This window comes from Carcharhinus amblyrhynchos, chromosome 7 (genome assembly GCF_965287045.1).
Source record: "Carcharhinus amblyrhynchos chromosome 7, sCarAmb.v2.hapA, whole genome shotgun sequence".
Taxonomy (NCBI): domain Eukaryota; kingdom Metazoa; phylum Chordata; class Chondrichthyes; order Carcharhiniformes; family Carcharhinidae; genus Carcharhinus; species Carcharhinus amblyrhynchos.
The window spans coordinates 93,372,113-93,390,982 of record NC_137330.1 but is presented as its reverse complement, the minus strand read 5'-3'; the positions used below and the strand labels follow the sequence as shown (position 1 = coordinate 93,390,982).

Sequence of the window (18,870 nt, the reverse complement as noted above, 5' to 3'; positions counted from 1 at the left end):
TACACTCAGGAACTCATGAAGTGATATCTAGGGCCTGAAATATTTGTAGCCAACAACTGCAACCATCTTCTTTTATGCGAGGTATGACTTCAGCTAATGGAGAGTTTCTTGCCTTTTCCCCATTGATTTCAATTTTCCTATGATTCCTTGATTCCTCACTGGGTCAAATGTTATCTTGCTGTCAAGGGTCACTCTCATTTTCACCTCTAGAATTTAGCTCTGCTGAGTGGCCCTGTTGGAACCCAGGCATGTTAGGGAGTATGATACCATTGTCAACAACCCGTGCCATTACTGTCAGTTACATATCTGCTTATTGATGTCACCTTGTATTTTATTGCAGTTTTCCTCAACACTCATTAAACTCCAAAACTGGTATCTCTATAAATTTTATAGTTATACTTTTGCTGAGAACAGATTGTTTATATAAGTCCTGAAAAATATGGATTCACGCACTGATCCTTGTGGAACACTGTTTGCCACCTTTTGCAAATCGGACTGGCTAACATTAACCCCTATTCTCTTCCTAGCCTAACTTTTGTATATTCTGCTACTTGCCTCCTGACTCTGTACACTTAGTCCTTTGCTGATCTTATTTGTAGATCTTTTGAAAAACCAAATATATTACGATATCCTTGATAAATATTTTGCAATATGCAACCATATAAATACTGCCGGTGTTCCTTGTGTCATATGTATCACTTCAAATAGAAAATTGACATTAGGGATGGGTAAATGGTCCTTAGCATGTTTATTTGTTTTAAAGTTAACTTATTAATCACAAGTAAGGCTTACATTAACACTGCAGTGAAGTTTCTGTGAAATTCCCCTAGTTGCCACACTCAGGCACCTGTTTGGGTCAATGCACCTAACTAGACATCTTTCAGATTATGGGAGGAAACTGGAACACCCAGAGGAAACCCAAGCGGACACGGGAGAACGTGCAAACTCCACACAGTGAACACCACCTCCCCGCCCCGGAATCGAACCGGAGTCCTTAGCGCTGTGAGGCAGCAGTGCTAACCACTGTGCCACGTGCCCCCTATCTTATTTGATTCAAGACTGGATCTCTCTCTGTCTTTTCTGTCCCCAGTTTGTTCCCACAGCTGCAAGGATTATAAGTATGTGCAAAGTGTAATGATTGTGGGGTCTACCTCTTTAAGACAGCACAGCAGAGGTTCACTTGGCTTGGAGGACAAATGGGAACCGAGAGTGGGTGATCACACCAGAGGGTCGAGTCCTCTCTCGGGCAGAATACATCTGGAAGCCATTTAGTAATCATGTAAGGCCTGGAGCAACCAGGGAGCTGGAACTGCCTCCAAGGCAGCCTCAGGCCCTGTATATTTTACCTTTATCAAGGTAAGAAGTCTTACAATACTAGGTTAAAGTCCAACAGGTTTATTTGGAATTATGAGCTTTCGGAGCGCTGCTCCTTTGATTAGGTGAGTGGAGAGGTAGGATCAGAAACACAGCATATACAGACAAGGACACAATTGCAAGTTAATGCAAAACCTTACTAACTGTCCTGGCTTGAGACAATTTACACCTCTTTAACTTGTGATTATCCCTCTCTCCACTCACACTGTCTGTATCTGTAAAGACTTGATTACTTGGAAAACTTGCATTACGGCCATTATCTTGCATTTGAGTCTTTTGTCTATATTCGCCGTGTTTGTGAAATCTACCTCTCCACTCACCTGATGAAGGAACAGAGCTCTGAATGCTTGTGATTCCAAATAAACCTGCTGGACTTTAGCCTGGTGTCGTGAGATTAGTTACTGTGCCCACTCCAGTCTATCTCCGACATCTCCACATCATATCTTTATCAAGAAATGCCTTTTTTTTCCTAATTAAGCCTGAAATTTCAAGAACACTATATAACACAAAGCATGAGCTTTCTTTTAAAGGAACTTGGCTTTGAAGTGATGGCACTAATTTGAGGCAAACTGGAAATAGTGGTAAGCAAATAATTTGGGAATTGCCCTTCCGGTATCCCTGTCAGTCAGATAACAATGTCATAGCTATTGGGCTACTGAAACTTTCAATTGCATTTTGCTTTGAAGCCACAATATTCCCAAAAAATGAATCCCTTGCAATGCAACAAAGCAGCATAAAGAGAAAGCTTATAGCATAAAATTAAGTGTGGGGACAATAGATGCATTGTTGTTTGGATTCGAGCTCTAATTCCATGTATTTGATGTGTTTTCCTTCGGCAAAGGACTAAAATGAACTGCTCAGAGTTACCCATCAACCTTTCTCATTTCAGTGTCCGTGTTCCATCATTTCAAATTAGTTGTAGTTTAACTTGGCAGCCCCTGGTAATATACAGACAATAAGTTACTCTGTTTTTTATAATTTATTCTTTCATGGGATGTGCGTGTTGCTGTCAAGGCCCATCCTTGTTGCCCAATCCCAGCTACCCTTGAATTAATTACGGAGCCATAATAATGGTTGTTGATCTGGGGTCACATGTAGGCCAGACAAGGTAAGGATGGTAAATTTTCTTCTGTAAAGAACATTAATGAACTGCATGGGTTTTTATAACAATCAGCAATGATTTTGTGCCTACTGAGAATAGCTTTTCAATTCTAGATTATTAACTGAATTTAAATTCCACTAACTACCATGGTGGGATTCGAACTTGGGGCCCCCAGAGCATCAGCCTGAGCTTCTGGATCACTAGTCCAGTGACAATATCACTACCCCCCTGTCTCCTGCATATAACTCAAAATTCTACAGGAAGCAAAAAGAATCAACAAACCAAACTTGCTCCATATGAGGTAGCTCTGTTCTCATTCATTTCTTTAAATCCATGCCCCCGTTTGTCAACACATTGCTTTAGATTTTATGTTGTAGCCACAACAGAATTTTCTCCGATTCCCTTTTGATAGAATTTACTGTTTATGCGTTTTCTGCACTAGGTGGCAGCTTATCCCACAGGTTTTCAGCTGGACGAAAATTCCTTTCCTTACTGGTGTCCTAATTTTGAATTATATCATGTTAACCGGTTTCTCCTTTGCTTATTTCCTTTCTTATTTTAAAATGGTATCTACTTTCCCTCTCAGTTTAACTAAGGAGCCAAATGTCACAGCTCCCCATTAAGTCAGAATTTTTCTCATTACCTCTGCATTATCTCTTGTATGCTATTCCCTTTGGGGTACTGAGATTCAAAATGAATGAACGCTTTGAGTGTTACCTTGCTCAGAACCAAATACGTTTTGAAAAAAGGTTTGTCCTGTTTTTAGTTTACTCGGATTTTGTCAATAACTGCATATATTAGTCTGTTTTCCCAATAAAATGTAACTGCTTTCATTTAAATGAAATTGAATCTATTGAATCTGGTATCGAATTTATTCATATGGAAAAACGCACTGGTGGAATAATCTTTTGTTAATTAACTGTCAATTATCATTCTTTAAATCTGCAGCTGATTAAATCACTGTAATCATTTCTAGTTAATCTACAGTTCCCTGTAACAACTGCCACAAACAAAAACAATATAATGTAATATATGCTGCTATGCAATTTCCAATAATTAACACCAATTTAGTTTTTAAAGTCATAGTAACACTGTTCATTTTCACGTACTAAAGTCATAACGAATCATGACAATGGAACACACTGTTGGTGAAGCAAACACTGACTGAAAGTCAAGTAAATTCCTTACACTGTAGCTTCCACACAGTGGCAGTCAGCATCAGATTGCCACTTTATGCCTGCCTACCTATGTGGATTTCCTTCCATGCCTGTCTCCTGTCCAACCATCCAACTTGGGCCAGGTGATATTTAGGCAGTACAACACACCCCATTTATTTGCCACAAACCAAATAGGTTAAAGGTCCCATTGAAATCGCCAGGGATGACTCTAAGGTATGTGGCTAGGATTTGGTGGTGGGGAGGGCCATCCTGACTTAGTGGGGAGCTGTGACATTTGGCTCCTTAGTTAAAACTGAGGGAAAGTGGGTACTGTTTTAAAATAAGAAAGAAAATAAGCAAAGGAAAAGCCGATTAATGTGGTATAATTCAAAATTAGGAGACCAGTGAGTAAGGACAGGAATTTGTTCGTCCAGGCGATCAGAGGTTGGAATTGCAGGTTGGGAAGAAAAGTGGACCTTGTGGGTTCTCACATCTCATGGGGTGGGGTTGTGGGGGAGAGTCTGACCTTGATGGGAGGAGTGCTGTTTCTTCGGGGCAGTGGAGTTGGGGGGCGGGGGGGCAGTGTTTGGACTGCATGCTGGGGGATTGGGGAGAGGAGAGTGGTAGTGGGGTTTGAACCTCAGGGTGATGGAGGTCAGGTGTGGGGATGAGGGATAGACCTTGAGATGAGGAGGAAGCTCCAGTTTGATTGGGGAATCCCATTGGGGGGGGGGGGTCATTTGTAGGATATTGGAGGGAATTGCGTTGGCTGTGGGAGGTGGTCAATCTGGGTATTTATAGTAATGACAGAAGTTAGAAGAGATTTTAATTCTTCCAATCTTTTTTTCTGAATAACTATTTGTGTAACACAGCAAGAAACACTCAAAGTTTGCAATTTAAATCATATTTTTGGATGGTTCCCAGTGGAAAGCGATTGCCCAGAGGTGGTTTATGTTTCTGGGCTATTATCATGCAAACTCTTACCTTGAAAGTTCTGGTAAGGTTTCCCCAGCACAACTTTGGGGTACATCCCAAATCCGATGCTGGGCAGCTCAGAAGTTACGGTCCCTACTTTTTTTAGAAACTGTCTAATCATCATGCACTTAAGAACTGATATTAAACAATCTGAAGACTTTTAGTGGATTGGAAACAGTACTGAATGGCACTGATTTTTATATTCAGCAGTAGTTTTGATCCTAATATTAGAAGAGCTCAATTTGAAGTGACCATGTTTTTTGTTCTGTAACTCATTCTTCCTTCATCAGCTACTAAGCTCACCAAAAACCTGCCTGAGCTCCATTGCAAGGGTCAATGCACAATGCTCACCATGCACAATTCAAACAGTTTTTCAGTTGGTTTCACAAATAGTGATGCATCTGGCGCTAATAGTGAAATTTAAAGTTCATTCAGTAAAATTTAATGTTCCTACATGGAATTCAAATTTAGTGATATAAGATTAAATGCCAGGTCTAGGCCAGAGGAAAATGGAAACATTTTTGCACATAATTAATCGCTGCACATGTAGGCACAGCCTTGACCTGAAGCATGTGAAATCAGGGGAAGGCATTAGGCATAAATCCTGACATCCTGGTGCACTCATCTGATATTTTGGTCAGTGGGTGTGTGCGAGAGTTATTGTTCCTTGCCGACAAAGCATACCATTCATAGAGAAGGAAACGAGAGAGTGTTACAGTCATAGCTAGGGCGTAGAGAAAGAGCAACTTAACGCAAGATAAGTCCATTCAAAAGTCTGACAGCAGCAGGGAAGAAGCTATTCTTGAGTCGGTTGGTACGTGACCTCAGACTTTTGTACCTTTTTCCCGACGGGACAAGGTGGAAGGGAGAATGTCCGGGGTGTGTGGTGTCCTTAATTATGCTGGCTGCTTTGCCGAGGCAGCGGGAAGTGTAGACAGAGTCAATGGATGGGAGGCTGATTTGCGTGATGGATTGGGCTACGTTCATGATCTTTTGTCGTTCCTTGCGGTCTTGGGCAGGGCAGGAGCCATACCAAGCTGTGATACAAGATCCAATTGAATTCAATTTTAAGTGGCTCATCTGCTATTGCAGTTGTCAAGTGGATTAATTGGTCAGGCGGCCTTTATATTTAACTGCAACCTCGATCCAGGATGAAATGTCTGGGCTGAAATAAAATTCAAAAGGTGCTGGGGTACTGTGTTTGTTCTTGAATGTCTGGATGCTCTTTTCAGTGTTTCTCCATTTTAATTCATGTTTTACAACTCCATGAGACAGCTCTGCAGTGACTGTATCCCTGAGGGAGCATATCAGAAGCACCAGCTAGCACCCTCCACTTTCTCCGCACCTGCCTTCTTTCCAAGGAGGGCCCTCAGCAGTGCTGAGCCTTTCCCAGTCCACGTTTCACTTTGGCAGCCCTTTAATTGGTCAGCCAGCGTGAAATAGCATTCAGCGGCCCCTTGCTGTATGGAAGTGTGTTTTGTGCCTGCTGTCAGGCTCATCGAGTACTTGTGCCCGATGGGCACAAAATGCAGGCCATGAGAATTTGGAATGTGATTGGAGTCAGAAACCAATTCAGCATTGAAAGTGGTTGAAAGAACGGTAATGAAGGAATATGGGAACAGGATGTATGGCAACGTTTTGGGATTAGATCTCACATGCAGAACAAATAAAAACATGAATATCTTGTAATCTATGTAATCCTCTTGAAGTATTACATAAATTGCTAATTCACTCAGTCAGAAGAATATTCATTGCACATTGCAAAATATTGCAAATATTAAGCAGTTCTAGAAGGAAAGAGTTTGCAATCTTAGAAGAATAAGAACATAAGAAATAGGAGCAGGAGTAGGCCATCTAGCCCTTCGAGCCTGCCCCGCCATTCAATAAGATCATGGCTGATCTGTCGTGGCTCAGTTCCACATTCCCGCCCTCTCCCCATAACCTTTAATCCCCTCTCTCATCAAAAACCCATCAACCCGCGTCTTAAAAATATTTAGCGAGGTAGCCTCCACCACTTCAACAGGCAGAAAATTCCAGAGATTCACCACCCTTTGAGTGAAGAAGTTCCTCCTCAACTCCGTTCTAAATCACCCTCCCTTTATCTTGAGGCTGTGCCCCCTAGTCCTACTATCCTTTCTGAGCAGGAAGAGTCTCTCCACCTCTATCCTATCCATCCCATTCATCATCTTATACGTCTCAATGAGATCTCCTCTCATTCTTCTAAACTCTAACGAGTACAAGCCTAATTTATTCAGCCTCTCCTCATAGCTCAACCCCCTCAACTCCGGTATCAGCCTAGTAAACCTCTGCACTCCCTCCAAGGCCAAAATATCCTTGCGTAAGTACGGCGCCCAAAACTGCACACAGTACTCCAGCTGCGGCCTCACCAATGCCCTATACAGCCGCAGCAAGACCTCCCTACTTTTATATTCAATCCCCCTTGCTATGAAGGCCAGCATCCCATTCGCCTTCCTGACCACCTGCTGCACCTGCAAGCTGGGTTTTTGCGACTCATGCACAAGGACCCCGAGGTCCCTCTGCACCGTCGCCTGCTGCAGTTTTTCTCCACGTAAGTAATAATCCATCCTACCATTATTCCTACCAAAGTGGACCACCTCGCACTTGCCAACATTAAATTCCATCTGCCATTTCCTGGCCCATTCGCCCAGCCTATCTAGATCCTTCTGTAGACTCTCCACACCCTCCGCACAATTTGCCGTTCCACCAATCTTGGTGTCATCAGCAAATTTCGACACCCTACACTCGGTTCCCTCCTCCAGATCATCTATATAAATGGTAAATAGCTGAGGCCCCAGCACCGACCCCTGGGGCACTCCACTAGTCACCAACCGCCAATCCGAATAGCACCCATTGACCCCCACTCTCTGCCTCCTATTTGACAACCAATCCTCTATCCATGCTAACACCCTACCCCCAACTCCATGTCCCCTGACCTTCTGCAATAACCTCTTGTGAGGTACCTTGTCAAACACCTTCTGAAAATCAAGAAAGACCACATCCACCGGCTCTCCTCTATCCACCGCCCTAGACACATCCTCATAGAACTCCAGTAAATTTGTCAGACACGACTTCCCTTTAACGAAACCATGCTGCGTCTGCTCTATCAAGCAATTCCTCTCAAGATGCCTCGCTATTTCCTCCTTGGTGACGGATTCTCTCCCCACAGGTGCTGTCAAACCTGCTGAGTTTTTCCAACAATTTCTGTTTTTATTACAATATTCTCTGGTTAATTCAGACTTTTTTTGCACTGAGATGCTTGAATTAGAGGGCACAACCTCAAGATAAGGGGGGAGCAGTTTAGAATGGAGTTGAGGAGGAACTTCTTCACTCAAAGGGTGGTGAATCTCTGGAATTCTCTGCCTGTTGAAGTGGCGGAGGCTACCTCGCTAAATATATTTAAGACACGGGTAGATAGGTTTTTGGTAGACAAGGGAATTAAGGGTTATGGGGAGAAAGTGGGAAAATGGAACTGAGCCACTTCAGATCAGCCATGATCTTATTGAATGGCAGGGCAGGCTCGAAGGGCTAGATGGCCTACTCCTGCTCCTATTTCTTATGTTCTTATTATCCAGCAATTAAATAAAGCAATTTAAATAAAACAACCCATTAAGTAAGGGTTTTGTTCTTGGGGGGGAAAAAAAGCCAATTCACTAATAATTCAAATTTAAATGAGTAGTCTGTATGGTCCTGCTGTGTGCTGCTTGGGATTAGAGTACATAACGTAACATAATAAGGATAAATTAGATTCAAGTATATGTTCACAGATCACCAATATCTACTCTTTTACAATTTTGTTTCATGAATGTAGGAATATTGGTACAATAATTGAAGGAAATGTTGTCAATAAGAATGTCAGTTGAGTTTATTCTTATTCAGAACAAATCTTTCTTTGTTGTCTATTCCATTTTGTTTCCCAGAACTTACTTAGATTGAACTCATATGTTTCCTTTAAGCAAAGATCAAAAAGCAGTAATCATTTTCTGTCATATGCATTTGCCTTCCTCGGATAATGGCATTTTGCCTGATCTGTTCGTCAGCTATGTCTGTTTTTCTTCATCTGTACAATTCCTGTTGCTGCCATTCAGAAATCACTTTGACAATACCTTCTTTTATTGATGGTTTACTAGTTCATGACTTTGGAATAATTGGCCATAATTTTTAACTTTGAATCTGCACATGATGATACACTAATGTTGCTTATTTCACCAGTAAGCAGTACTTGATACTTTCCTGTAGTGTAAAGGAAAAGTTACCGGAGAATGCTCTTGTGCTTTTGCTGTACAAATTCAGGTAGCTATCTCTTGTGAAGCATGCTTATAAAGACCCCAATTGTCTGTCCTTTTAGCCAAGGATAGTTCATTATGCACAAATAAATTAGCAACAAGTATTAACTGAGACTTGTCCTAAGAAATGGTTTGGTAAATCATATACAATATGGGACTTAGACTTCATATTGCACAGTATTGGTGGGGTTACCGATATGGTTGCTGCTGCCCTAAGCTTCAGACAACACAAGAACTCACAAAGCCAATTCTCAGTTTAAAGACGCAAACTTTATTCGACCAGTGGCCATTAAGAGACCATCAAGGAGTCAGAGCAGCTCTGAGATAGAGCAGCCTCTCCGATGAAATCTAACATATATAATTCAAAACAGATCAATTACAGGTTGTTTCATCAATTACTCCCACCTTTCATTAACTTTAAATCAATCATCTTCAATACATATGAATCAACAATAATATCTGTCATATGCCTTAGCCAGTCGCATCTTACCCTCTGGCATAATGATATTTTATTAGTCCTTATAATCAGAAGCTAACTCCTGTCTTGGGTTACCATACTTTCCATGTTGTTGAATAACCTCAGATGCTATCCCAAGTTCAAATTAATGTTCCCATGAGTTCCATTAAAGGTCATTGCCAGATTAACCATCAAACCAGATATGACTCCATGTCTGGGCATGCACCCATCTTATATGGACAGTGAATAAACTCTATTCATGAAATATGATTGTGTTTAAATGTTCTCTACATCCAAAACTTTACTGAAAAATCTTGCATGTTCTCAAGACCTAAGCATTCTCTTGGAATATGGCTTTGCCCTAATGCTTTTTGCCATGATGCTTCGCAGTAAATTGCTGTTAGCCAAAATGAACAATATACTTTAAAAAATACAGTAATACATTCAAAATATCAGAAATGTGTTTTAAAATCATAAACACTTGTCTAACACTCCTACTGCACCTCATGTATAAACTGCTGTCTTGTTGGCTCACAGCTTGTTTTAAAAGTCATTTAATTTAATGCTGGTAGATCTATCAATGCCATAGTGTCGAATGGGTTAAAAAGCTTACTAACCTATTAGAGTTCTCCCTCTTATACACAGTTAATGTTCCTCAAATAGTAATTCCACAGAATAAATTTCTGTGATCTTAAATGCACAGAATTTGCAAGATGGTTCATGATTTGAATACTTAATCTGCCAATATTAGTGTTTTTGAAGTGTTGGCTCACATTGTCAAATAGGTTGTATGATATGGAGAATATTTAAGAACTTCCTGAGCTTGTAGTAAACTTCATTAATACAAAGTGAATGATAATGCTAAAATATTAATCATTGTACAGTAAAGTAAGTTTCTGCATACTGTATATTTAAATAACAAATGGACTTGACTAAAGGATGTGAGTAGGGAAGTTGCGAACGTTATTGTGCGTTTTGTCAATTTTTTCACTGTTTAAATTGGGTGTGATTTTATTGTTTTTGCATTGAACTATTCCTACAGTGGGATTTTAGTTATTTTATTCATTTTCTAAGCATTTTCTTAGAGAACGAAATTAAAAATATAGGTGGCCTTTCTAAAATTAATGTACTTTACCCAAAAATAAAACAGTTGTATATTTTGATTGGGGCAATTTGAGCCGTACCATCATGGTGGGTGGAATTTTAATTGTTCCCACTGGCAACACGAGCGGTCATCACTTCTGCGTGTTTGCCTTTTGCTGGTTCTCACTCAGTTAAAATCTAAAGTGCCGCCTGCATGCATGGAGACGTAGAATCATGTTGCAGTGGAAGCTTTTCAGTGGTGAAATCTGTCATCAGCTGACAATGCAGTCGTAGTGGAAGAGCTATAAAAAAGTTTCCGGGATAAAAGAGAGCTTTCATCAAGGCCACAATTTACCTCCCAATGGTAAAAAGTGGCATGGGTGTTTTCAATTTTAAATTTCACATTTTATTGGCTTCACTTCATTCATGTGTGCACCATTGTTATTTGTTGAGACTAGCTTACTCAGAGTTCAGTGTACTGACATACCTCATGACTGGCATGCATTTTAAAAAATTCATTTGTAGGAAATGGATTTCGCTGGCTGGCCAGTATTTATTGCCCATTTTTAGTCACCCAAGGACAGATGAGAGTCAACCACATTGCTGTGGCTCTGGAGTCACATGTAGGTCAGAAGGTTTGGATGGTAGATTTCCTTCCCTAAAGGACATTAGTGAATCAGATGGACTTTTCCAACAATCGACAATGATTTCATGGTCATCAGTAGATTCTTATTTCCAGTCTTTTTTTTAACTGAATTCAAATTCCACTATCTGCCGTGGCGGAATTCAAACCTGAGTTTCCAGAACATTCACTGTGTTTCTGGATTAATAATCCAGCAATAATACCACTAGGCCATCACCTCCCTATGGTTACGGTTGAATTAGAGACATTTCCTTACATGTTAATTTCTGGTGTACCATTCACCACTCCATGGGATATCGCTGAACATGCTGGCCCTCCCTATTATCCTCTCAGCAGGGGTAACTGAAATGTTGTAGGTGAAATCAAAGTCCGGTAAAGACTATCAGCCAATACGCTGAAGTGGGCCCACATTGTGTGCAACACTGACACGACCTTTTAGGCCCCTCTAATTGACTGTTTCACCCACTACACGCAGGACGCCAGTCACTTCCCACTTCACTCCTCCATATTCCTGACCCCACACCACATCAATCCCCACCTTAACACTGACTCACCCTTGCCAGCAGAGAGGCTTCCTGAAAGCTGCCGTTCTTCTGCTGTTCTCCCTTGTGGTGCAGAGTTCGGCACAGAAAACCACTGACCACAGACACAAAGTTGACTGTTGCATGCCTCTTTTAAATGAATTTCATATGCCCATAAAACTGACCAAGGGATGAAAACTTTACTTTTAAAAGGCAACACGGAATATAGACTCTGTACCTTCATACATCATAACCCAAATTTATAATATTTACTTTCCGCCACCAACAGGGAAGGTCAAAAACTTTCCTGTTGTAATATTATGGATTCACTACTTGCTAGCTACATGTTTGAACAAATTTGGGGTGGCACTGTAATAGCCTTGGTTAATTCTATTTCAAACAGGCCTACTGCTTGCATAGTTTCTGTGTGTGTGATGTTAGAAATGTTTTCAACATCTGTCAATCGAGTCACGAAGTTTGGTGCAAGTTCTGTGGATTTCATGCTGGGAAAGCAAAAGAAAATTATCCACTCGTTGTCATCTGCCATCTACCTGACGGATCAGAAAATGTCTATTAGAACATAGAACATAGAACACTACAGCACAAACAGGCCCTTCGGCCCACGAGTTGCGCCGATCACATCAACACCTACCAACTTACAGACCTATCTATGACCCTCAATCTCATTAAACCCCATATACTCATCCAGAAGTCTTTTAAAAGACCCCAGCGAGTTCGCCTCCACCACCACTGACGGCAGCCGATTCCATTCACTCACCACCCTCTGAGTGAAAAACTTACCCCTAACATCACTTCTGAACTTCCCTCCCTGCACCTTAAATCTGTGTCCTCTCGTAGCAACCATTTCAACCCGGGGAAATAGCCTCTGAGAGTCCACCCTATCTATTCCTCTCAACATTTTGTAAACTTCTATCAGGTCACCTCTCAACCTTCGTCTCTCCAGGGAAAAGAGTCCCAGCTCCCTCAACCTAACTTCATAAGGCATGCCTCCCAGTCCAGGCAACATCCTTGTAAATCTCCTCTGTACCCTCTCAATAGCTTCTACATCTTTCCTATAGTGAGGCGACCAGAACTGCACACAATACTCTAAATGAGGCCTGACAAGGGTCTTATAAAGTTGCAGCATTACCTATTACATTTTAAATCAATGTATATCCAAGCATAATGACACAACATGTTCCAAGAGCTAAGGAAAGAGCCTGGTTGAATAAATACAGGAAATCGCAAGGCCTGAGGATTTTTCCTCCTATTGTTGTGATGTTACTGGATCTCTGCATGCTTGGAGAAAATACCATTAAGTCCAATATTTAATTTGCACCCTCACAAATTTTAATGAGCTTTTGTTCACCAAATAAATTTATCCATTATTCTTTCACTAGATGTGGAGGTCACTAGCTAAGCCAGCATTTTTATTGCCCACCTGTAATTGCCCTTGAGAAAGTGAGACACTTTCTATAACTGCAGTTGTCCATGTGGTACAGGTACACTCACCGTGCTGTTAGGAAGGGAGTTCCAGGATTCTGAGCCACTGACAGTGAAGATGAAAGAATGACAACAAAAGCCATCATTAATGTCCTTTACAGAATGGAATGTGTTGTATCTAGTCTAGCCTACATGTGACTCTAGACCCACAGCAATGTGGTTGACATTTAACTGCCCTCCGAAACAGCCGTTCAGTTTTTCCAAGCTGCTAAAACGTTTTCGAGAAATGAAATTGGTCGGACCACCTGGCATGGACACAGGCAGCTAGAATAAAAATGGCAAACTTAGCCCTGTTGACCCTGCAAAATTCTGTTTACTGACGCCTGGGGTCTAATGGAGGTGGAAGCAAAGTGGTATTGTCATTGGACTAATAATCTAGAGACAGAGGATAATTCTCCAGGGACCCGGATTTGAATCCCACCATGGCAGTTGGTGAAATTTAAATGTGATTAAAAAAATCAGTGACGCACTTTAACAGTCATTATTCTCAATTATGTCATTTTCTGGAAATAGCAGTTCAAGGCACAGGCATTTGGAAGGACAAATGATGGACAATGTTGGATTCAGCACAAACTACAAAACCACAACTTGTCTGATCCAGTCCAATAGCCTTAGGTACTGCAGCGGTTCAAGAAGGCAGCTGGCCGCTACTTATGGAAAGAAATCGGCTGTCCTTACCTGGTCTGACCTCCACGTGACTCCAGTTCTACAGCAATGTAGATGACTCCAAAATGACCATTGAAATAGCCTAGCAAATCACTCAGTTCAAGGGCAATTAGAAATGGTAATACCATTTAATATCATGGGAAGAGAGTTGGTTTCTCTCTTGTTGTAGATGGTCATTGCCTGTCACTTGTGCGGCACAAGTATTTCTTGCCATGTTTTAGCCAAGGCTGAATTTTGTCCGAGTCTCGTCAGTTATGGGTTTGGACTGCTTCAGTATCTGAGGAGTTATGAATGGGGCTGAACGTTATGCAATCATCAGCGATCATCCCCAATTCTCACCATATGATGGAGGAAAGGCATTTATGAAGCAGCTGAAGGTGGTTGGGTCTAGGCTGTTACCCTGAGGAACTCCTGTAGTGATGTCTGAAACTGAGATGATTGACATCCAGTAACTGCAACCACCTTCCTTTGTGCTAAGTATATCTTCAACCATTGGAGAGTTTCCCCTGATCCCCAAAGAATCAAGTTTTGCTAGGGTTCCTTGTTGCCACATTCAGTCAACTGCTGCTTTGATGTGATGGGCAGTCATGCTCACCTCTGGAGTTCAGCTGTTTGTTCATGTTTGGACAAAGGCTGTAATGAGGTTAGGAGCTGAGTGAGACTGACATAGTCATCTGGACTAAACATCATATGACTATCCCACTGATGTAACCTAGGTAGTGTTTTCTACTATTTGATATTGTTACTTAATTTTTTTTTGTGCTGGGAACTTGAAAACATTGGTGTTTTGGCACTCAGTGTTAGCATCATTGGCAAACCTGGCCAGATCCAGGGTGCTACTTTCTCTACTTGAAGGCACGTGATCTTAATCTAAGCCTCGGATAAGCATTCCCTGCTTTCAAATCATCCTGAATCGTAGCAATTTTGAAGTGCAGACCCAAGTATAATGGGAATGGGATTGAAAACGGCAAAATAATTGCATTTAACTTTGACCCTTTAACTTTCAGTCATTGGGAAAATGCTGGACTCTTATCATTAAGGAAGTACGAGCAATGCACTTAGAAAAGAAAAGAATGATTAAAACAAATCAAAAGGAAAATCCTGCTTGACAAGCTTTTAATTTTTCGAGGAAGTAACTAGTAGGGCAGATAAAGGAGTACCTGTACATAGCATATCTGGATTTCTAAAAGGCATTGAATAACATACCATAGAAAGATTAATGGGCACGATAAAGGCGCATAAAGCCAAGGTTATTCTAGTAGCATGGAAGGAGAACTGACTAATGAATAAGAAGCAGAGACTGGGCATTAATGAAGCATTTTCAGGTTGGCAGGCTGCGACCAGCAGAGTACTACAGGATCGGTGCTGGGGTGTCAGCTTTTACAATCTGCATTAATGACTTTGACGAAGAGAGTTATGTATCTAAGTTTGCTGATGATACAAAGCTCGATGGAGTGGTAAGCTGTGGGCAGGACAGAAGCTGCAAAGAGATATAGACAGGTTAATTGGGTGGCAGCAAGATGGCAGATTGAGTACAAGGTAAGGAAAGTATGATGTTTTTCCTGTTGGTCATAAGAATAGAAAAACAAAATATTTTTAGAAGGATTAAACTTGTGAATTTTAATGTACGAAGTAACTTGGATGTGCTTGTACAAAGAACGTACAAAGTTACCATACAGGTACATCAAACAATGAGGAAGACTTATTGACTTTTAACACAAAGTGATTGAAGTTCAGGAATAAATAAGTCTTTCTACTTATACAGGGCTTTGATGAGACCACACCTGGAATACTGTATGCATTTTCAAACTCCATGTTGAAAGAAGGTAAAACTTGCACTGGTGGCAGCAGGTTTGCTAAATTGGTCCCTGGAGGGATTGGATGGGACTCTGATGAGAAGCTGCATAAATAGGGCCTATATTCCCTGAAATTCAAAAGCATGAGAGGCAATCTCATTGAGTCATACAAGATTCTGAGGGAGCTTGATAAAGTAGACACTGAGGCCTGGATTTTTGCCACATCAGAGCAACTCTTCTGTTATGGCAGAAATCCCAGAACTGGCTGAAATTTTTAAGTCAGCCCCCTAAACCCAGCATTTCCCTTTGTGGGGGGGAGGGTGAGACTGGAGTCTGGCTGATGTTCAAACATACCTGATTCTTGGAGGCATCTGGCCATTTAAATCACTCGCTGGCTCCACTGAAGTGGGATTTTGGAAGAACAGAAGTGTGGAATCCAAGTGGGTGGAATGGACAGGAGGTTTAAACTTGATAGATGTGTTCGGATAGCCTGGAGGAACCTCTTTGGATAGCATTCTGGATACATCTGGGAGAGATAAAGTCATCCTTTGGGAGAGATAGGGCATTCTTTGGGATTGTTAAAAGTGAACATGATTACGCACTTTATACACACAAATGGTAGCAACCGCCAAGTTGTCAGAGGCCCGTCCGGCTGTCAGGGAAATACTCAAACCTGCCAAAACCATTCAGGAAGTGTCAGACTACCCTGGTAGTGTCAAAGCTGTCAGAGTAATCCAGGAATTATCAAAGCTGCCCAGGAACAATCCAAGGATACTAGGTGAGTTGGCAAGGAGGGATTATGGGCAGAGTGTGATGGGGGCATTGGTTGGCATAAGTTGGCACTAAATTGGCATAGGGCTATAAAGGGTTGGATGAGAGGCAAATGTAGTGTGTGTGTATGGGGTGGGGGGAGGTGGTGGAGAATGAAGGTAGTGAGGTATGGAGGGATATTTAAAAAGTACTGTTTATTTATTTGAACACATTGACCCTGGAGTACAGAGGCAGACCTTGTGTTCAGCCCACTGTTGCATCCAGTAGCTTGCATTTTTGCTCCTTGGGTCGCCAACTTCAACCCTTGCTTCAGACCTTCCTCCCCTCATCAACCTGCATTTTGAAAGGTCAGATTCACCATATCGGGAAATCTCCCAATTTGGCAAACCCAACTGGGAGACAAAAAATCTGAGAGGTTGTTTCCGCTGGTCAAGGAATCTAAAACACGGGGCCCTATTTTACCATTTTGATTCGAAGTGCTAAGCAGACTTAAAACTGGGAGTGTTTCAGATCCAACTTTTAGACCCATTCTCAGGTGCCCCCATACACATTCTGCCTGATAAAATATCAGCGAGTACGAATTGCGTTGCAGAAGCCTGTGGACGGGGCTTAACGCACCCGAAATCCTGCAGCTCCAATTGACACCTCCAACTGCGCACATGCAGAAAAAGAAAATGATAGAACGTGGCTCCCAGTCACATCGCTCCGGGGCCGGATAAGGCCTCTCCCTGGCCCCCACATTGTCCCATCCCCACAACATTCCTGACCCCCTTATCCCCTCACACCCCCACCCACCCTGCCACCCAGACCGGTCATGGGCCCCTCTTCCCCTTCTCCCCCCCACTGATCACAGGTAGAGTAACAGTGGACACCCCCACCCCACTGATCAAGCAGTATGGCAGCAGCACCCCACCCCCACCCCCACTGATCTCAGACAGAGTTGCAGCGGGCCCCCCCCCCACTCTGCACTGATCTCAGGCAGAGTGGCAATTGACACACCACCCCCCCCCCCCCCCCCCCACACACCCACCGACCTCAAGCAGAGTGGCAGCGGACCCTCCCTTCTCCCCCACCAATCTTAAGCAGGGAGCTGTCGAACCCACCTTCCCCCCCCACCCATCTCAATTAGAGAGCATCAGGTGCTTGGCACTTACCTCTTCACTAGCTGGAGAGCGCGAATCGGATTTTTGTGGAGTATGTCTGTTATCTGCCGATTCTGGATGGGCGAACACAGTGGTGAAGGGGGAAGCGCGGGTAAAGTTAGACATGCAGCCCATTAAGTCAATTTAAATGCATGCAAATGCATTTAAATGGCCATCGTGCCTGTTTCGGGCATGTTCCGAATCACGGCCATTTTCAAGCCTTGGTAAAGGGGGAACCAGCACAGAGGCATACGTGAATCACGCTACTCGCCTCATGCCTGACTTTACCAAGTTTTCACACCTGAAGAAGGGTGCAATGCAGTGGTGAAATCGGGCCCATGGTCTCAGGATGAGGGGCTGATCATTTAGGGCTGAGATGAACAGAAATTATTTCATTTGAAGCACTGTGAATTTTTGGAATTCCCTATCCTACAGGGTTGTGACTGTTCCATTGTTGAATACACTTAAGGCTGAGATATATTTTTGATCTCTCAGGGAATAATGGGATGTGGGAAGCGGGCAGGAAAGTGAAGTTGAGGTCCAAGATCAGCCATTTTGAATGAAGGAGCAGGTTTGACAGATGGTATGGACTACAATTTTGTCTTTTAAAAAGCATTTAGATAGTTACATGGGTATGATGGTATAGAGGGATATGGGCCAAATGTAAGCAACTGGGATTAGCTTAGAGGTTTAAAAAAAAAAGTTGGACAAGTTGGGTCGAAGGGTCTGTTTCCATGCTGTAAACCTCTATGACTTGTCCTCCTATTTTTTGTGTTGTGGTCTTTACAGCCAGCAGGATGACATTTTATTCTCACTGCATTACAACTTCAGTACTGCCTTGCAATCCTGTTTTTGTAAATTGGAACCCAGAAGTTCAGGTTAGAGTGAACCAGCTCGTGTCAATTCTACTGAAATGCATATGACTATCTCTCACTGTTCACACTATCTTTATAACATCAACTGTGGCTCAATTGGTCGCACTCTTGCCACTGAGTCACATGTTTCGGTTCAAGTCTGACTGTGGGGCTTGAGCACAAAAATTAGGCTACATTTCCTGTACAGTGCTGAGGGACTGCTATACTGTGTTTTGGTGAGGTGTTAAACCAAAACCCCATCTCCCTATTTGGTGGATGTAAAAGATTCAATGGTACTACTTTGAAGAAGAGATGAGGAATTATTTCTGATGTCTTGGAAAATACTTATCCCTCAAACAACATCACAAAAATAGATGATCTGGTCATTATCACAATGCTGTTTGTGGAAGTTTGCAGGGTGTAAATTGGCTGCTGTGTTTCCTGCAGCAGAACAGTGACAAAAAATAATTAATTGGCTGTAAAGCGCTTTGAGGTGTCCAGTGGCCCAGGAAAAACACTGTA

The 18,870-nt window shown here is 42.2% G+C and overlaps 1 protein-coding gene across 1 annotated transcript in view; it reads left to right on the top strand.

Moving 5' to 3' along the window:
- bckdhb (branched chain keto acid dehydrogenase E1 subunit beta) overlaps positions 1–18,870 on the top strand; it is a 264,765-nt gene that overhangs the window by 226,001 nt on the left and 19,894 nt on the right. The gene's annotated exons all lie outside the window — the stretch shown is intronic.